We start from the raw sequence: 20046 nt of genomic DNA on the forward strand, positions 1-20046 counted from the left end.
TTCAAATTGTTTATAAGGAAAAATTGACGAGACTTTTGCATAATTATTTATTACTAATAAATGCACTCTTTATTAAGATTTTTAAACAGGTTTGAAAGTTTAGCTTATACTCTTTCATTTGACACCTGCAGAATGGTTCTAACATTATGTTTTTCTGACTTATGTTATTGCAAAAAAAAGCTCTCTGGGATAAACAATTTGAATAAAATATAAACAATTAAATGAATCGCTTCGAAATTTTTGTCACGTGTTAAGCACTAATGAACCCTCATTTGACAAAAATTTCAAAGATGTACACTAATTTTTACAATAGTTATTGCAAAATTAATTTTTTTGAAATTTAGACCTTTTTTCTCAATTATATTAACAATAAATAAGTGTATTAACCTTTGTAATACATCATTTTAAAGGTTTTTCAATGCTCTCGAAGATTTTTGTACTAATGTAACCACAAGATACACTGTTTTCCATTGATTAAAAAAAAAACGGAAAAAATGCCGTTTTTCGACATTAAATCGTTTATAAATAAAAATGGCCACCAGATCCTACGCAGGAAATAGTTACAATTTGTTCTCATAGGTATTACCTGTCGAAAAAACGCTTCAGTGCCCTGGCTGCTCGAGTGTCATGGAAAAAACCTTATTACCCTGGTCTATAACAGATTTGCCAAAATTAAGCAATGAAGAAATTGATACAAAATAAAGACGACCAAGATACATCATTCATACATGAATGCATTCACTTAAAGGGTTATTTGGATACCACAGTAAAATTATCAATTGACATATCTTAATATTTAAAGAAGAGTTAGATATTTTTCCTAATAGCCCAGTAAATGATTGCTTTGGGAGTGTAATTTTCAGGGGCAACTCCGAATTGCATGAAAATTTCGATTTAGGTTCTACTTACCCTCCACTTCAAGGTTGAAATTGTGCCTTAGTTGCTTTTACTTGGGGGATGACAGTCACCCCTTCTCGGGGGTGAAAAACTCGTGTTTAAAATGTCCGGAAAAGCCCGGAAATGTGTAAAATGACTGATTATAAGCAACTTTCGTGCCATAGAGTTTTAATGTAAGTCAATACTTTTCGAGTTATTTGCGATTAAAAATATTTATTTTTTGACAAAAAAACTACGTTTTCAGACGGTGTTTCGCAAATAACTCAAAAAGTTAATATTTTATCTAAAAAAATATTCTTACCAAAACTGTAGCTTATAAAAAAAACGAGAACAACGGTGTATTATCAGTAATGTCTGTAGACCAAGTAAACGCAAAGTTGTAGCTCATGAAAAATGCGTTCTCATTCGTCTAATTCCAGATCGAATACTTCAACGTAAAATCACCGAAAAATTAAACAATTTTCGGAAAAAACTTATTAATATTTGTTAAAGTGTTTAAAAATTGCTATTTGTATAACAAGGGGGGAAAGTAATACTTTTCCTCTCGAGAATGAAGTTTACTGCCCGACGCGCAGCGCTTTACTCCCATGTTATATCCCCACTCCCATTTTTTCATTTTTAAATAATTTATTTATGTAACTAACAAAATTTGTTAGAGAACTAAAACTAACAAGTAGGTGCATTATAACTGTCAGCTGTCAAATATAAGTCAAATTATTAATGTAAACATTGGTAAATCAAAATACCAAGTTACTATTTTTTACCATTCTGCAAAATACAGGGTGTTGTATAAATAAACGTTAAAATGTATAGATACTTACGTAATAGATAATAGAATATTGTATAGGGCGTCAATAAGTTATTTCATATCAATGACATCACTTCTACTTTTCCTCCCTAGGGAGTAAAAGTTTTTCCTCCCTAGGGAGTAAAAGTTTTTACTCCCTAGGGAGAAAAAGTACGACTTGCTCCCTACAATCAGGTCAGGACAAGTATACTTACGGTAGAGGCAGGTGGAGAAAACTTTATTTCTATTTTTTACAAAATTTTCTGGCAACAAAAATAAACGAGTACACTGAAAAAAACGTTAGCACCTTTTTTTTTGGTAAAAATATCGTGAGAATCTCTGTATTTAGCACCATAAATAAAACTGTTACCGCTTTACTTACCATTTACTTTAAATGTATGTGTATTGTTTATAGTATAGTATAGTTGATCCAAAAGATGGCATAACCCAGACATCCAAAGTGAAAGTTATCCTTCAACACCAAATTGTTCTATATGGTCCACACAATGTCCAGAAAAAAGTCACACCATTTTGAGCGTCAGGTTTGGGGGGGGGGGGAGGGGGGAGAAATCGGTAAATTCGTAGTTTTTTAAGTTTTTCGCCAATATTTCTAAAACTATGCGGTTTAGCATGAACAACCTCCTATACAAAATTGTTCTACATTAAATTTGAAATAAAAAAGGCCCTATGCATAATCTTTCTAAAATGAATGGTTCCAAAGTTACGGAGGTAGTATAGTATAATTGGTCCAAAAAAAAGGCCTCACCCAAACAGCCAAAGTAAAAGTTTTCCTCCAACACCAAAATGTTCTATATGGTCCACATATTGTTCAGTAAAAGGTTACACCATTTTGAGCGTCCGGTTTGGGAGGGAGATGGGAGAGAAGTAGGTAAATTAGTAGGTTTTTTACGTTTTTCGTCAGTATTTCTAAAACTATGCTTTAGCGTAAACAATGTTATATACAAAAATGTTCTACATGAAATTTAAAACAAAAAATGTTCAATACATAATTGTTATAAAACTAACGGTTCCAGAGTTACGGAGGGCGAAAGTCGAGGTTTTCGATACTTTTTATATTTTTTGGGCAATATTTATGATATAACTTTACCAAAAACCCAGACATCCAAAGTGAAAGTTATTCTCCAACACCAAATTGTTCTATATGGTCCACATAATGTTCAGAAAAAAGTCACACCATTTTGAGCGTCGGGTTTGGGGGGTGAGGGGGGAGAAATCGGTAAATATAAAAAGTATCGAAAACCTCCACTTTTCACCCTCCGTAACTCTGGAACCATTGATTTTATAACAATTTTGTATAGAACCTTTTTTGTTTTAAATTTTATGTAGAACATTTTTCTATAGAACATTCCTTACGCTAAAGCAAGGTTTTAGACATACTGACGAAAAACCTAAAAAAACTACTAATTTACCGATTTCTCCCCCATCTCCCCCCAAACCGGACGCTCAAAATGGTGTAACTTTTTACTGAACAATATGTGGACCATATAGAACAATTTTGTGTTGAATGAAAACTTTTACTTTGGATGTCTGGGTTAGGCCTTTTTTTGGACCAATTATACTATACTACCTCCGTAACTTTGGAACCGTTCATTTTAGAAGGGTTATGCATAGGGCCTTTTTTATTTCAAATTTAATGTAGAACATTTTTGTGTAAAAGGTTGTTCATGATAAACCGCTTAGTTTTAGAAATATTGACGAAAAACCTAAAAAACTACGAATTTCAGATTTCTCCCCCCTCTCCCCTCAAACCCGACGCTCAAAATGGTGTGACTTTTTTCTGAACATTATGTGGACCATATAGAACAATTTGGTGTTAGAGGATAACTTTCACTTTGGATGTCTGGGTTTGCTATACCATACTATTATACGATCTGTAAGTTTGACTGGTTTGAAGTGCTTATTTTTGAAAAAATTTGGTTGTATATTAAAATAAATTTTTTTTTTAAATTTTGGAAACATTTCCTTTTTTAAAAATAACTTAAAAAGTATTAGTGATACGAAACATCTCAAATAGTAAAAAATATAGGCTTTGCTGTTATAAATGCTAGTTTCATTTTGTTTTTCTGTAAGACAAAAATTGGTTAAGATATGGCTGTTCGAAGTTTGCATACACTCGTTCCTAGTGACTCGTTCAAGCACTTGCAACTATAACCCTTTCAAAAATAAGCACTTTAAACCGGTGAAACTGACATATCAATATAAAAAATATATAAGTCAAGTAAATTGTTTGTAAAGCGGTAACGAATAATTTCATTTGGGGAGCTAAACACGGGGAGGTTTTCATGATTTTTTTACAAAAAAAAAGGTGGCCCTTTATTTTGAGCGTAACTTGCTTATTTTTAATGCTAGAAACTTTTGTATACAACTAAAATAAAGCTTTTTTTAAATACTTTAAAAAAGTTTAAATGAGTTTTTCCCAAAAAGTGCTTCTTTTTTTGGTTATTTCACGATGAAATATTCTATTTGGAATTGGACGAATAAAAACGTATTTTTCATGAGCTACAAATTTGATTTTTATGGATCTATAGACTTCACGAATACACAATTTTTTTCGCTTTTTTTCTAAGCTACATTTTTGCTAAAAATATTTTTTGATAAAATATTTACTTTTTGGATTATTTGCGAAAAACCGTCTGAATACGTAGTTTTTTGTCGAAAAATAAACATTTTCAACCACAAATAACTCGAAAAGTATTGACTTACATAAAAAACACTATAGAACGAAAGTTGCTTAAAATCAGTCTATTTATCCATTTCCGGGATTGTCTTGAACGCATGTTTTTTCACCTCCCAAGTAAAAGCAACCAACTGCACAAATTCAACTTTGAAGTGGAGGGTACCTAAGTAGAACCGGAATCAAAATTTTCATGCAATTCGGAGTTGCCCCTGGAAAATACACCGTAACGCCGTATTTCCCGTTCATTTACCGGGCTATAATTTTGACATTGCTTTGCACATTGATTTGTGCATCCCAGTTGCCAACGTGTCCGCTGAAAGGTCATTTTATGTCAAGAATTAAAAATAATTTCCCATCAAGTATGACGCAAGAACGCGTTAAGAATTTGTCGATTTTGTCAAGAAATTTTTTTTTATTTAAAAGTCTTTTTTGAAAAGAAGTCTCTACTGTGATCGAACTGGAATGACAATTTTTTCTGTTATAGGTATATAAACATCGTAGTTTAAATCCATTTTTAGTGTATTCTTATTTAAAAAAAATTCTTGCCATTTTTTTTCGCAAAAATCGTACATGTTTGAAGGGCGGTTACTAGAGAATTGCCTAGGGCGTCAATTGACCTAAACGCGGCCCTGAACTTCTTACGTGCGTACAAAGTACACACACATTCTTTTTTTGTAAATGGTTGTAACCGTAAATAAATAAAAATAAAAAATATTTCAATAATTTGAAAAGTGATTTTTCTTCAGAATTGTAAATAATATTCACCCAAAATCGCTCCATCTCTGTGTTAGGATGTAGTTATCAAAATAAGCTTCGTATTTTAGTATTTACTTGTTTTAAAGTTAAAGTATGCTTTCGCAGTGAACTACTTGTTAACTTAGTGTCGAAACTGTCGAAATTATTATATCGGAAGTAACGTTCTTTTCCATTTTATACAAAACAAACAAAAATAAAAACCAAGTAAACGGAATGTTACTGTTGGAATTTCAGGATTTTATTTCGGGGCCGACGCTTGAGCAAGCACTTGATACTTACAAAACTCATATTTTGCCTGTACTGGGTTTGAAAGAAGAAAAGTGCTTTGAACATTTGTTAAAAAACATGTTAACATTTTTATAGAGATTTATGGAAACTATTTTATAATAAAATTCGTTGTATCTCTTTGATTCAGACACTATGGAAAGATCTCATACATACATGCATACATACATACATAATCGATTGCCTCTTACACCATTAGGTGTCGAGGATTCCTCCTTTATATAATACTCTCTGCAAATTTACGCCACTTCTTCCTATCTGCTGCTAAAACTTTTGCTTCTTCTTGCCACGATGTTCCCCTTTTCTTAAGTATTTCGTTTACACTAGTGTTCCAGCTTTTCCTTGGTCTGCCCCTCGTGCTTTGGAAAGATCTCATATTAATTATAATTAACACACAAACTACTAATAAATATTGATATTTGTACCATAAGATATTCTGACTATGACTACGATTATGACTTTAATTATTTTTGTTGAGAATTGGACTTATGTTAGATGACTCCGGACTTTCCATATCAAAGTCTAAAAAGATTCCAGTATATTCTCAAGAAACAAAAAAATCTATCAGATAGAAATAATCGTTGGAAAATAGATATTATGTATTAGTCATTCGATGAAATATCTTGGCCTTACAACTAGATAGAAAAACTACCATGGAAAGATTGCCTTTAGCAAATTATCAAAAAAATAAGTACCTATTGCTATAAATCGACACCCCCATCGAACAAGGTTGTAACTCAAGTTACATCTATTTTCAGATTTCAACACAGGCGAATTCAGCAAAAAATTGCGCACACGTCAATATAAACGACATAGTTTAATTCTCCATAGTTTGGCTAATACTCCATTGAAAAAAGTTGAATTTTAACTTACGTGTGCCATTTTAGCGTGAAAAAGGCAGTAACACTGGATACTCCCTATGTTAAATATTTACTTTCTTTATACTTGACGATTAACAAGGTTGTTAAATGAGTTACAACTTTGTTGCACGTATGTTTAATTTATTAAGTATTTAAACATATGGTGTATCTCATAAGTAAATTTATCGAAATAAAAATAAAAAAAGGATTTAAAGACTTTTTTCCATTTTGATAGTTGCGGTGGACAAAATAAATATAGGATAGTTTTTGCTACATACTTCTATATAGCGAAACAATGTAATATTAATATTAAACATATATTTTTCGAAATTGCACATTCACAAAACGAGGGTGATTAAATGCATACCCTTATAGAAAAACAGAAAAAACAAGTCGTATATGTTCCAGACCAATGAATAACCAACCATGATACGATATGCCAAAGCATCAGGCAAACCTAAATCCGTAACTGAGTTAAAACAGAACCAAATTCTAAATTTTAACATGTTTAAGGACACACATGTTAATTTTGATGTAGATATTAATAGTAAAAGACTAAAGTAATCAAGTAAAATGGTCTATAATTAAATATTTACAGATACGCAATAAAAATGCGAAAAATTTGAGATATTTTATACCATGATTTTTTCATAGTGTCGCTAAAATCATCCAAAGGAAGGGGAAAACAATAGCAGAAGCAAGCCGATTAGCATACAATAAGGAACAATGGTCAACATTTGTACACACGTGAAAGGATGTGCCAGTCCCGACACTGAAAAGTAAAAGGGACTCAAAAGACTATATATATATATATATATATATATATATATATATATATATATATATATATATATATAAACAGATGAAATAGAGAATGTGGAAAAATCCCCTTACGAACAATTCACACATCCACCATTTCGGGTTGGATTTCAAATTTCAAACCATTAACCTTGGATCTTTTGATCACTGAGTGTGTTTCAAGGATCTACATCTCATATATATATATATATATATATATATATATATATATATATATATATATATATATATGTCTTCATATCAAGGCGAGATATATATATATATATATATATATATATATATATATATATATATATATATATATATATATATATATAAGCAGTTAGGTAATATTGACTGACACTATGTGTCAGTTATTTATTAATATAACTTCATTATCCTGCCCCCTGAAATTTATGACTGCAACCTCAAAAATAAACAATATTATATATATATATATATATATATATATATAATATATATATATACATATTGATGTGATCTTGATTATTGATATGAGATAATATTCTTATATGTCATTTAATTTAATCAATGCATTAATCATAATCTAATTAATTTACCAGATCACATATCAATATGTTTTCAATCTCAGGGCGAATTATAAAATTAATTACTTACTCTCGTGGCTTCTAAGTATTTCTCAATGGTTCCTAATCGGGATAGGAAAGAAAAGAGTAAAATAATACACACATATGGGTTACAATTATAATCAAAATATTGTTTATTTTATTTAAATGGCAATCACTGCTTAATATTTGCTAGATCTTATTATTCTTAAACATAACATTTACAAATGGGAATCTTATTTCCTTTTGGTTTCCAATTGAAAGTTTTTATTAACATTTAACTATTAGGATTTATTAGCAACAATTCTATTTAAGTTTGATGAAGCTTTTCTGATATTATTTATTATGTTCTTCAATTTATAATGTGGTATTTAATACGAAAAACCCATACATTCATGTCCAAACAAATGAGACTGACCTTTTTCTGGTGAACTGAGAATGTCTTCACACAAGACCCGTTTCCAGCTATCCTTGGCTACGATCAAAACCTCGTCCTGGCTTTCAGTAATGTTCTCCTTTGAAGATTAGCTCGTATAGCTCTCGTTCCTGCTTCTGTCGTGCTGCTGTGTTCTACCTTTTTCGAAACTGCAATCAGCTACCGGGACACTCTTGGCTCAAGGAGGTTCTTTACTCTCAATCTGGCCTACCTCTCGTTCCACGATAGATCTCCACACTCACGGAACTACACCGGCTTTCTCACTCTCCGTACACTACCGTCTACTACTGGACTTCACTTCTCGACAGCTCAAAACATTCTGATCTATATTTTTCATTCATTTCCCTACTTTCTAAATATCCCTTCCAGATTCACAAATCAACCTTCCACCACCAACTCTCATTCGCAGTATTCCTCAAAACCAATTTTTAATCTTTCTAAATATGCTTAATGGATTTCAAAAAAGAAATAGTTAATTCCCATTCTAAAATTACTTTCTACTATTTACAAAATTTAATGACCTATTCTCTATTTCAACTGAGTCTTATTTAGCATCGGCTAATGATCGAACCTTCCGCGAACAACGATAATGACCTATTATCGATTCCAACTAAGTCTTATTTAGCATAGGCTAATGATCGAACCTTCCGCGAACAACGATAATGGTACGCGCCATTCACTTTGTTTATTCTAAGCGCATTTTCCCGAGTTTCGTTTAATCACTTCTTAAAATTAAATATAACAATTTGTTGTATACAGGTTGTTCTAAATTTATATGCCCGTGGTTGAGAAAATTGAAAATATTTTATATTAAATTGAATTTTGTCTATAATTTTGTCTATAATAAAGCCAAACAGAGAGCAAGGAAAGCAAAAGATTTTAATCAGATTAGATGTATCCGAGATGAAAATAATAAAATACTAGTTCACGAAAGGGAAGTCAAAAAGAGATGGAGAAAGTACTTTGACAGCTTATTAAATGAAGAATTTGACAGACAGCCTGTAGAGTCAACGGAGACAGTAGCAGCAATGGTCACCAAAATAACCAACGAGGAAGTGGCTCAAGCGCTTCAAAAAATAAAGAAAGGAAAAGCGGTAGGACCAGATGATATTCCTGGGGAAGTATGGAGAGCATTGGGAGAGACAGGAACAAGGTGGCTAGCAGGTCTATTTAATAGAATTATGGAAGTCGGACAAATGCCAGACGAATGGAGAAGCAGTATACTGGTACCTGTTTACAAAAACAAGGGAGATATACAACAATGTACAAACTACAGGGCTATAAAACTGCTTAGCCACACCATGAAAATATGGGAAAGAGTAATTGACAGACGGATACGTGAAGAGACCGAAATATCCGAGAATCAATTTGGCTTTATGCAGGGTAGATCAACAACAGATGCAATTTTCATTATAAGGCAGTTGATGGAAAAATACAGGAGTAAAGAAACAAACGCTCATATGGTATTCATTGATCTTGAGAAAGCATATGATAGAGTCCCTCGAGAGATTCTGTGGTGGGCACTCAATAAGAAAGGAGTCCCTGGTGAATATGTAAAGATTGTGAGGGATATGTATGAGGGAGTAACGACTAGTGTTAGGACAGGTGTGGGAGAGACTGATAAATTTCATGTGAAAGTAGGATTGCACCAAGGCTCTGTGCTTAGTCCGTATTTATTCTCATTAGTTTTGGACCAGATAACAGCGAAACTACAGGGTAACATTCCATGGTGCTTAATGTATGCTGATGATGTCGTGTTAGTAGGAAATAGTGAAAGAGACTTAGAACAAAAACTGGAACAGTGGAGACAAGCTCTGGAGGAAAAAGGTTTAAAACTTAGTAGGACAAAAACAGAGTATTTGGAATGTTCATTTAAAGATGGAGCTACTACAAATAAAATGGTATCTTTGGATGGTGAAATGATTGTGAAAAGCAATAGTTTTAAGTACCTAGGATCGGTATTACAGAGTAATGGAGAAATAGATGGAGATGCATGCAGTAGAATTAGGGCTGGATGGATGAAGTGGAAAGAAGCGAGTGGTGTGTTGTGTGACAGAAAAATTCCAATGAAGCTGAAGGGAAAATTCTATAAAACAGCCATAAGACCGGCTATGATGTACGGAACTGAATGTTGGGCAGTGAAAAAGAAAGAGGAACAACGAATGCATGTGGCGGAAATGAGAATGCTTAGATGGATGAGTGGAGTGACAAAGAAGGATAAAATTAGAAATGAGTATATTAGGGGAAGTCTAGGTGTGGCACCAATTGATGCCAAAATGAGAGAGCATAGGTTAAGATGGTTCGGTCATGTTCAACGTCGAGACGTTAATCACCCAATACGAAGAATAGCTGAAGTGCAGATTCCTGGAAGGAGTAGGAGAGGAAGACCAAAGAAGACCTGGGGGGAGGCGATAAGGCAGGACATGTTGGTAAAGGGGATTAACATTGATATGACCCAAGACAGAATTGTGTGGAGAAATGCAATTAGGGAAGCCGACCCCGCATAGGGATAAGGCAAAGAGAATGATGAATGATGATGAATTTTGTCTATAATTATCAAAATTTAATTTTCATATCAAATAGAAATATAACAATATATATATATATATATATATATATATATATATATATATATATATATATATATATATATATATATATTGTACAAATATTTTCGACCGTACTGTGTTAAATAGTGATTTTTTAAATAACGGCAATTCGGTCAGATGAAATAAAATAAAAATGTTTTGTCTTTTGTCCATATCTAATCTTAATAAATTTACAGTTTTCTCCTGAAGAAGTCACCAAATAGTGACGAAATATTGAGACCTAGAACAAATAGAGTTTTATTTCATCTGACCGAATTGCCGTTATTCAAAAAATCACTATATATATATATATATATATATATATATATATATATATATATATATATATTAAAAACATGAGATGTAGATCCTTGAAACACACTCAGTGATCAAAAGATCCAAGGTTAATGGTTTGACGACCACTCGTACGAAATCAAACAGATGAAATAGAGAATGTGGAAAAATCCCCTTACGAACAATTCACACATCCACCATTTCGGGTTGGGAAAAATTTTTTGAATAGAATCAAAGATCCAAACACCAGTTCTTAGAAATGTGTTTCGCCCTCTTCAACCTCTCTGGGCTTATCAATAAAGATGAGAGGTTGAATATCTTTAGACACATTCCAATCAAAAAACAACATTCGAGACCTAGACATAGAAGGTGCGTAAATCTACGGCAAGTCCGACAATGACAGTCTCAAGTTTTAATTCCCTAATTACTTAAAGTAAGTAAAATATATGTTTAAAAACATGAGATGTAGATCCTTGAAACACACTCAGTGATCAAAAGATCCAAGGTTAATGGTTTGACGACCACTCGTACGAAATCAAACAGATGAAATAGAGAATGTGTGAATTGGTGGATGTGTGAATTGTTCGTAAGGGGATTTTTCCACATTCTCTATTTCATCTGTTTGATTTCGTACGAGTGGTCGTCAAACCATTAACCTTGGATCTTTTGATCACTGAATGTGTTTCAAGGATCTACATCTCATGTTTTTAAACATATATTTTACTTACTTTAAGTAATTAGGGAATTAAAACTTGAGACTGTCATTGTCGGACTTGCCGTAGATTTACGCACCTTCTATGTCTAGGTCTCGAATGTTGTTTTTTGATTGGAATGTGTCTAAAGATATTCAACCTCTCATCTTTATTGATAAGCCCAGAGAGGTTGAAGAGGGCGAAACACATTTCTAAGAACTGGTGTTTGGATCTTTGATTCTATTCAAAAAATTTTTCCCAACCCGAAATGGTGGATGTGTGAATTGTTCGTAAGGGGATTTTTCCACATTCTCTATTTCATCTGTTTGATTTCGTACGAGTGGTCGTCAAACCATTAACCTTGGATCTTTTGATCACTGAGTGTGTTTCAAGGATCTACATCTCATGTTTTTAAACATATATTTTACTTACTTTAAGTAATTAGGGAATTAAAACTTGAGACTGTCATTGTCGGACTTGCCGTAGATTTACGCACCTTCTATGTCTAGGTCTCGAATGTTGTTTTTTGATTGGAATGTGTCTAAAGATATTCAACCTCTCATCTTTATTGATAAGCCCAGAGAGGTTGAAGAGGGCGAAACACATTTCTAAGAACTGGTGTTTGGATCTTTGATTCTATTCAAAAAATTTTTCCCAACCCGAAATGGTGGATGTGTGAATTGTTCGTAAGGGGATTTTTCCACATTCTCTATTTCATCTGTTTGATTTCGTACGAGTGGTCGTCAAACCATTAACCTTGGATCTTTTGATCACTGAGTGTGTTTCAAGGATCTACATCTCATGTTTTTAAACATATATTTTACTTACTTTAATTAATTAGGGAATTAAAACTTGAGACTGTCATTGTCGGACTTGCCGTAGATTTACGCACCTTCTATGTCTAGGTCTCGAATGTTGTTTTTTGATTGGAATGTGTCTAAAGATATTCAACCTCTCATCTTTATTGATAAGCCCAGAGAGGTTGAAGAGGGCGAAACACATTTCTAAGAACTGGTGTTTGGATCTTTGATTCTATTCAAAAAATTTTTTCCCAACCCGAAATGGTGGATGTGTGAATTGTTCGTAAGGGGATTTTTCCACATTCTCTATTTCATCTGTTTGATTTATATATATATATATATATATATATATATATATATATATATATTTTCATAGTGATAGAATATTATTGTTATTGTAAAATTTATAATTTCCAATTAAAATTGTGAAAACTGTTAGTTGATGTTTTGTTTAAATATCCCTTAAAAACTCATTTTCTCCTAGCTATACCGCAAATAATTCAAAACGTACAACCTTTTAATAGTTAAACGGGAAAATAATTAACACAGAGAGTGTAAAATGGTTGTTAGGTGACTTACAACCTTTTTCTACGAATACTCATGTTTAATCTCAAGGTTGTATCTCAATCAAACTCAAGATTTTCAATAGTTATTAAAATTACAAAACATACATCTCACAGTAATCTCTTATTATGATATAAATATCATATCACATTAGTGTAAAAGAGTCTAATTATTTCGCTACAAATTTTTAACAAGTCATGTTTTCGTTTTTTGCCTTTCCTGTAAAATCGCTAAAACTGAGTTACAACCTTGTTCGATGGGGGTGTCGAAATATTCTAAGAGCTTTTTGCAAAACGAAATGGAGACAGCATCTTAACCAAATAGGATACATGCAGTAACTGTAGATGTTTTGACCATAAATATTTTTGCATTCTAAGAAACCTCCCTTTATAATAGAACGTTTCACAGAAATAGCATTACAGGATTACAAATACTGACCTAATTATGAATAAATTGAAAATCAAATGAATATTGGCCAAGTAAATGACCGTTTTGGAGTGTAATTTTCAGAGTCAACTTCGAATTGCATGAAAATTTGGATTTCGGTTCTACTTACCCTCCACCTCAAAATTGAATTTGTGCCGATAGTTGCTTTTACTTGGTGGGCGACACTCACCCCTTCTCGGGGGTGAAAAAACGCGTGTCTGAAGTAAGCGGGAAATGGATAAATTGACTAATTCTAAGCAACTTTCATTTTATAGTTTTTACACAAGCCAATACGTTTCGAGTTATTTGTGATTAAAAATGTTGGTTTTTCGACCAAAAAAAAAAACGTTTTCAAGCAGTTTTTTGCAAATAACTCAAAAAGTAAATATTATATCGAAAAAAAAATAGTCCTTACAAAAACGTAGCTTATAAAAAAAAACTAAAAAAATTGTGTACTAATGAAGTTTATAAACCCAGTAAAGGCAAATTTCTAGCTCTGTACAAAATACGTTCGTAATTGTCAAATTACAAATCGAACATTTCAACGTGAAATAACCAAAAAATTTAACAATTTTCGAGAAAAATTTATTAAAAGTTTTTAGTGTTTAAAAAAAGCTTTATTTTTATTTTTTATAAAAGTTTCTAGCAACAAAACTAAACGAGTTGCGCTCAAAATAAAGTTGGCCCCTTTTTTTGGTAAAAAATCGTGAAAATCTCCCCCTATTTAGCACCCTAAATAAAATTAAGCGTTACTGCTTTACCTTTTACTTTATATGTATGTGTACTGTTTATACGATCTTTAAGTTTGACTGGTTTAAAGTGCTTATTTTGAAGAAATTTAGTTTTATAGTAAAAAAATTTTTTCAAAAAATTTTGGAAAAGTGGCCTTTTTCAAAATAACGAAGTATTAGTGACACAAAAAATCTCAAAGAGTAAAAAAATGTAGGTATTGCTTTTATAAATATGATAGTTTCATTTTGTTTTTCTGTAAGACAAAAATTGGTTAAGATGAGGCTGCTCAAATAGGCCTGGATCCCGCGTACCAAAACAAAGTTGATTAATAGCAGTAAAGGGACAGCACCGGTACGGGCGCACTTTGACCCTTTTTTACATGTAAATCTCCATAAGAAAATCTAAGGTCCATTCTGCTCATTTTTGACGCTTTTTGTGGTGGAGGCGCGAAGGCTCGTCCGATCGACGTGAATAGCGTCACGTTATTCACGTCACGTAATTCGCGTCACGTTATTCACGTCACGTCACGCCATTCACGTCGATCGGACGAGCCTTCGCGCCTCCACCACAAAAAGCGTCAAAAATGAGCAGAATGGACCTTAGATTTTCTTATGGAGATTTACATGTAAAAAAGGGTCAAAGTGCGCCCGTACCGGTGCTGTCCCTTTACTAATAGCAAGCTGAAAATTTGTTAATACATAGCTTAACGGTGTCTAGTCCAGTGGTTCTCAACCTTTTTTACTCAGCGACGCACTAACGTACTCCTTACAGATTCGCGACACCCTTATATGTACAAATTTTTGCTAGTGTTAGGTATGTACAGATGAATATATTAAGCATATTATTTTTTATTTCGTAAGAACATAACAAGAACAATATGCATGATTGGTGTATTATAACCAGTAAAAAAATATAAATAAAAATATCGTATTCGTAAATCTCGCGACACACCTGATAGGTTCTTCCGGCACACCAGTGTGTCGCGACACGGTGGTTGAGAACCGCTGGTCTAGTCTGACAAACTTTGATGTACGAAAAAACTGGAAAAGGAGAAGTTTTAATTGTGGAACACGTTACAGGTTTCGAACTTCAGACTACGAAAACGTCAATTGGTTTGCTACCTTTTCATTAAACTATCATGCAAAAATCGGACTGCTATTGACCACCAATAAAATTCCTGTCATTGGGCATGTTCTACGCGTCGGACTTATTAAAATGTCCAACATATTTGTCAGACAAACATTTTTTAACATATTATATAAAGTTTGATATTGAATAAACTTAAAAACAACCTGATAGTTATCATAAACTTGTCAGGATGACACGTTCCACAATTAAAATCACGTTCCACAATTAAAACTTCCCCTGTTCCCATACATCAGAGTTTGTCCGACTAGACATCGCTGAACTATTAACAAATTTTCAGCTTGCTGTTAATCAACTTTTTTTCGTACGCGGGATCCAGGCCTAAAAGTTTGCATACAGTCGTGATTAGTGACTCGTTCAAACCCTTTAAACTGCAACCCTTTCAAAAATAAGCGCTTTAAACCGGTAAAACTTAAAGATCATGCAAAAAATACATAAGTAAATTGTTTGTAAAGCGGTAACGATTAATTTCATTTAGGGTGCTAAACAGAGGGGGATTTTCACGATCTTGTTTACCAAAAAAAAGAGTACCAACTTTATTTTGAGCGTAACTCGCTTAGTTTTGATTCTATAAACTTTTATAAAAAATAAAGCTTGTTTTAAACACTTTAAAACAGTTTTAATGGGTTTTTCCCTAAAAGTGTTTTATTTCTTGGTTATTTCACGTTGAAATATTCGATTTTTAATTTGACGAATAAAAACGTATTTTTCATGAGCTACAACTTTGCTTGTGCTGGGTGTATGACTTCACGAATACATAACATTTCTCGTTTGTTTCTACGCTATATTTTTACTGAGAACATTTTTTTTGATAAAATACTTACGTTTTTGAGTTATTTGCGAAAAACCGCCTGAAAACGTGGTTTTTTGTCGAAAAATAAACATTTTCAATCGCAAATAATCCGAAAAATATTGACTTACTTAAAAAAACTCTATAAAACGAAAGTTGTTTAGAATTAGTCAGTTTATCCACTTCCGGACCTATATTAAACTCGCGTTTTTTCACCACCGAGAAGGGGGTAACTGTCACCCACTAAGTAAAACCAGCCAACGGCACAAGTTCAACTTTGAAATGGAGGATCTTTTTCTGCACGTACTACTCCTAGCGGAGAATGGAAATCATCATGGCCACTGCGACTTTTATTAACTAAGAAATTACTAACCAGAAACAAAAAAGTACCCGTAATATAATATAATACAGATATGGTGAGGCACTTGAACAGTCCTTAGCAAACTAGTTTTCGAATTAAATAGAAAGCTACACAAGAGTTTGCTATGGAACTTTGAGGGCCTCATCGGCTTGTTTATATAGAAATACATTTTGATTAAATGAGACCGGTTTAATAACAAACAGTGTAAGTAAAGCTACCTCACTAATATACACTCACCGGCACAAAATTCCGCCACCCAAAATTTTTGATTAAATTTGACAATCCATAATTTTTATTTGTACTCCGATTTTCCAGATTCTTGCATCAGTTTGTAGGTAGTACATGTATTGATGTCGTTTGTTATTATTCCGGTAACAAAATTTTTTTGCTTAGATGACATTATACGGGGATGAATGGAAGCGTTGTTTTTTCTCCCAACTTTAAAAAATTCTGTGGAAAAATTGGAGGGCTGATTTTGTTTCATTCTCCTTTTGTATTATCCTGGAGGTATTGCTAAGGTTTTCCTTTTTGAATTATCCAAATATCTCTTTTCTTGTAAGTAAACACTGCTTTGGGGGTTATTTAATTAAAAATATTAAACGCACTAAAATTAACAAAACAAAACAAAATTAACAACAAAACAAAAAAATTCAATAGCGGGTATGTCCACCTCTTGCAACAACGACTGCTCGCAATTTGTTTAGCATCGAATAAAGATGTGTTATCCTTGCCTGGGGAATAGCCCGATATTCCTCTACCAGGGCCATAACTGTACCAAATTTTCTGGAGGCCTAGGATGAAGGCGAATAGCTTTTTTTAAATAATCCCATAAATATAAATGCTCAATAGGATTGAGATCTGGGCTGCGTGCGGGTCATTCTAATCTTATCAATCCAACCTCTATTTTATGAGTCAATCAGGTTTTTTATTTACAAAAAATGGTACAGCTCTTACAAGAAAAGATATATTCGTATAATTCAAAAAACAAAATTTTAGTGATGCATCCGGGATAATATGACAGGACTATGAAACAAAATCAGGTATTCCATTTTTCAACAGAATTTTTTAAAATTAGGAGAAAATACAACGCTTCCATTCACCCCTATATAATGCCATGCAAGCAAAAATTTTTTGTTATCGGAATAATACCAAACGATATCAATACATGTACCTAAAACTGGTGCAAGAATCTTGAAAATCGAAGCACAAATAATAAAGTTATAAATTGTCAAACTTAATCAAACATTTTGGGTGGCTGAATTTTGTGCCGGTGAGGGTACATCAATACATTTGTTATGCTCATATTGTAACATAGTCATATCACAATCACTTCTGTTGAATTAAGGTAAAAACCAATCCGATTGACTAAAGTAGCCGTGGCGAATTAAAAGAATGATTTATGTTCATATTTATGTTCAATAGCTCAACTCTCACATGTACTGCCGGTAACGTCGCTCCGCTGTATACAGAACACGGGTCGCGGACGTTTCCCCAACTGTCATCAATACGACTAACTTCACGCGTAACTTCGATGCGAGAATTCTAAAAAAAATATGCATTGAAATCCAGATCCTGTAATTTTTTGAGCGTTATAAAGTGATTACAAAGACATACATATTTTTTTTTGTAATTACAGCTTCAATTTACCGTACACTTCTCGTAGAGTCGTGTTGGGGAAAGATCCGCGACCGACAGAACACATGGTTATGAAGTTGAGTAACGTTTACGCTAGATGTCGCTATTTTATTATCTCTGGCTGAATTACGGTATTGAATGGTCGCACTTGCCCCAGATTTACACTTACCCTGACTTACCTTATGTCCTTTATAGAATCGTAAACTATGAATTTGATCATAATATTATGATGACCTTAAGCAAAGTTGTTGTACATGAAACCCTGAAGTTTCCTGAGTTGGTACGATCAATCTCATAGCCTATTTTACTTCAAATCAGGCCCGAGGCACTACACAGTTTTCGGGCCCCTAAATATGATTTATTTAATAATAATAACTTTTTTTAATGAATTAATTATTTAATAGAAATATAGTTGCCCAGAAATTTAAATTTTTATTACAGTAAATAAAATTACATTTTTTAATATACTCGACTGAAATTAAATTGTAATAGCGACCTATACTGCGAATCCACAAACAATGTAAATTTTCTGTATTTTGCTTCACGTTACAGATACCTGAAAAGTTATTTGAAAAAATACTTCCAAACCTTATTCTAACCCCACATACCAAATTTCATGACAAAATTCGCAAATTTTTGTTTTTTCAGTATTTGTAGTCATACCTTTATACTTATCTCACTGTTTTTGGAGTTGCATTTGCATACGTACAGCTGGTTCCTAAAAAAACTGATACGACTCTTAAAAAATTGAGCAGTGTATTTTGAAGAATAAATACTTATTATTTACATACTGTCACTGTCACTGCTAAATCTTAAAATTTATCAGATAACTTATTCTGTTCAACCTCAAAAAATGGCTCCACATGCAAGCATTGATTAATAACTACATTGGAACATTTATAATCAATGATGCTAGCACAGAACTAAAAGCAAGAATTGTAACGAAATTAGAAGATGGTTGGTCGCTATCTGCCGTAGCGAACCATTTTAACGTAAGCAAAACAATAGTTTTTAATATTAATAAAATATGGAAAGAACAAGAAACTCTCTAAAGAAAGCAAAGATCTGGAAGAACAAAAATATCTACCGCTCATAAAGATCGTACGCTTTTGGAGAGATTAGAAGAGAATCCTTTTGAAGATGCGAAAACTGCAAGAATCATGTCACAGTTTCCGGGAAGAAAGACAACTTGGGGCAGAATTAAAGCATCGCATCTTAGGTACCGAACTGCAGCAAAAATTACTTGTTTATCAATAATTATTACAATTTTTTACTTTTTTTTTACTTAATAATTATTACAATTTATGAATTAACATATTATGTAATCAGTTGTTTGTTGTTTGTTTGTTTATTTTATTATTTGTCTGTCATAATAAATATAATATAATGTCAGAAAAATCAAATGCACTGCTCAAAATGATCAAATCTTACTAAGAGTCGTATCAGTTTTTTAGGAACCAGCTGTATATGCAAATGCAAGTATGTATGTGAATATAAATAATAATATACAACTAAAATAGCTTTATCAATATGCAACTAAGTTATTCTGAAAAAATGATTTTTTATTTATTTCCTTCGATTTTCCCGAATTTTTTGTCCGACATATAACTTTTTGCGTTGCAAAATATAATTTGTACATAAAAAAAATCAAAATTAGCTTGCTATTTATCACCAGCATTTTTGTCTATATCTTATATATGTTTAAAACGTCGGACTACGAAAACTTTCCATTCATTTTGTCGGACAGAACTTCCAATTGATTTTTTAACCTTTCATTAAACTCTCATCAGATTGCTATTTATCACCAACATAATTCCTGCCATGTGACATGTTCTACGTGTCGGACTCGTTAAAATGCCCAACATTTTTGTCGAACAAACATTTTTTCATACAGTACGACGGAATAAGTGTTAC

The 20046-nt window shown here is 32.6% G+C and overlaps 1 protein-coding gene across 2 annotated transcripts in view; it reads right to left on the reverse strand.

Moving 5' to 3' along the window:
- The window catches only part of LOC114328744 (tyrosine-protein phosphatase non-receptor type 13-like), a 1179517-nt gene that overhangs the window by 689817 nt on the left and 469654 nt on the right, over nt 1–20046 (reverse strand). The gene's annotated exons all lie outside the window — the stretch shown is intronic.

This window comes from Diabrotica virgifera, chromosome 1, assembly GCF_917563875.1.
Source record: "Diabrotica virgifera virgifera chromosome 1, PGI_DIABVI_V3a".
NCBI lineage: Eukaryota > Metazoa > Arthropoda > Insecta > Coleoptera > Chrysomelidae > Diabrotica > Diabrotica virgifera.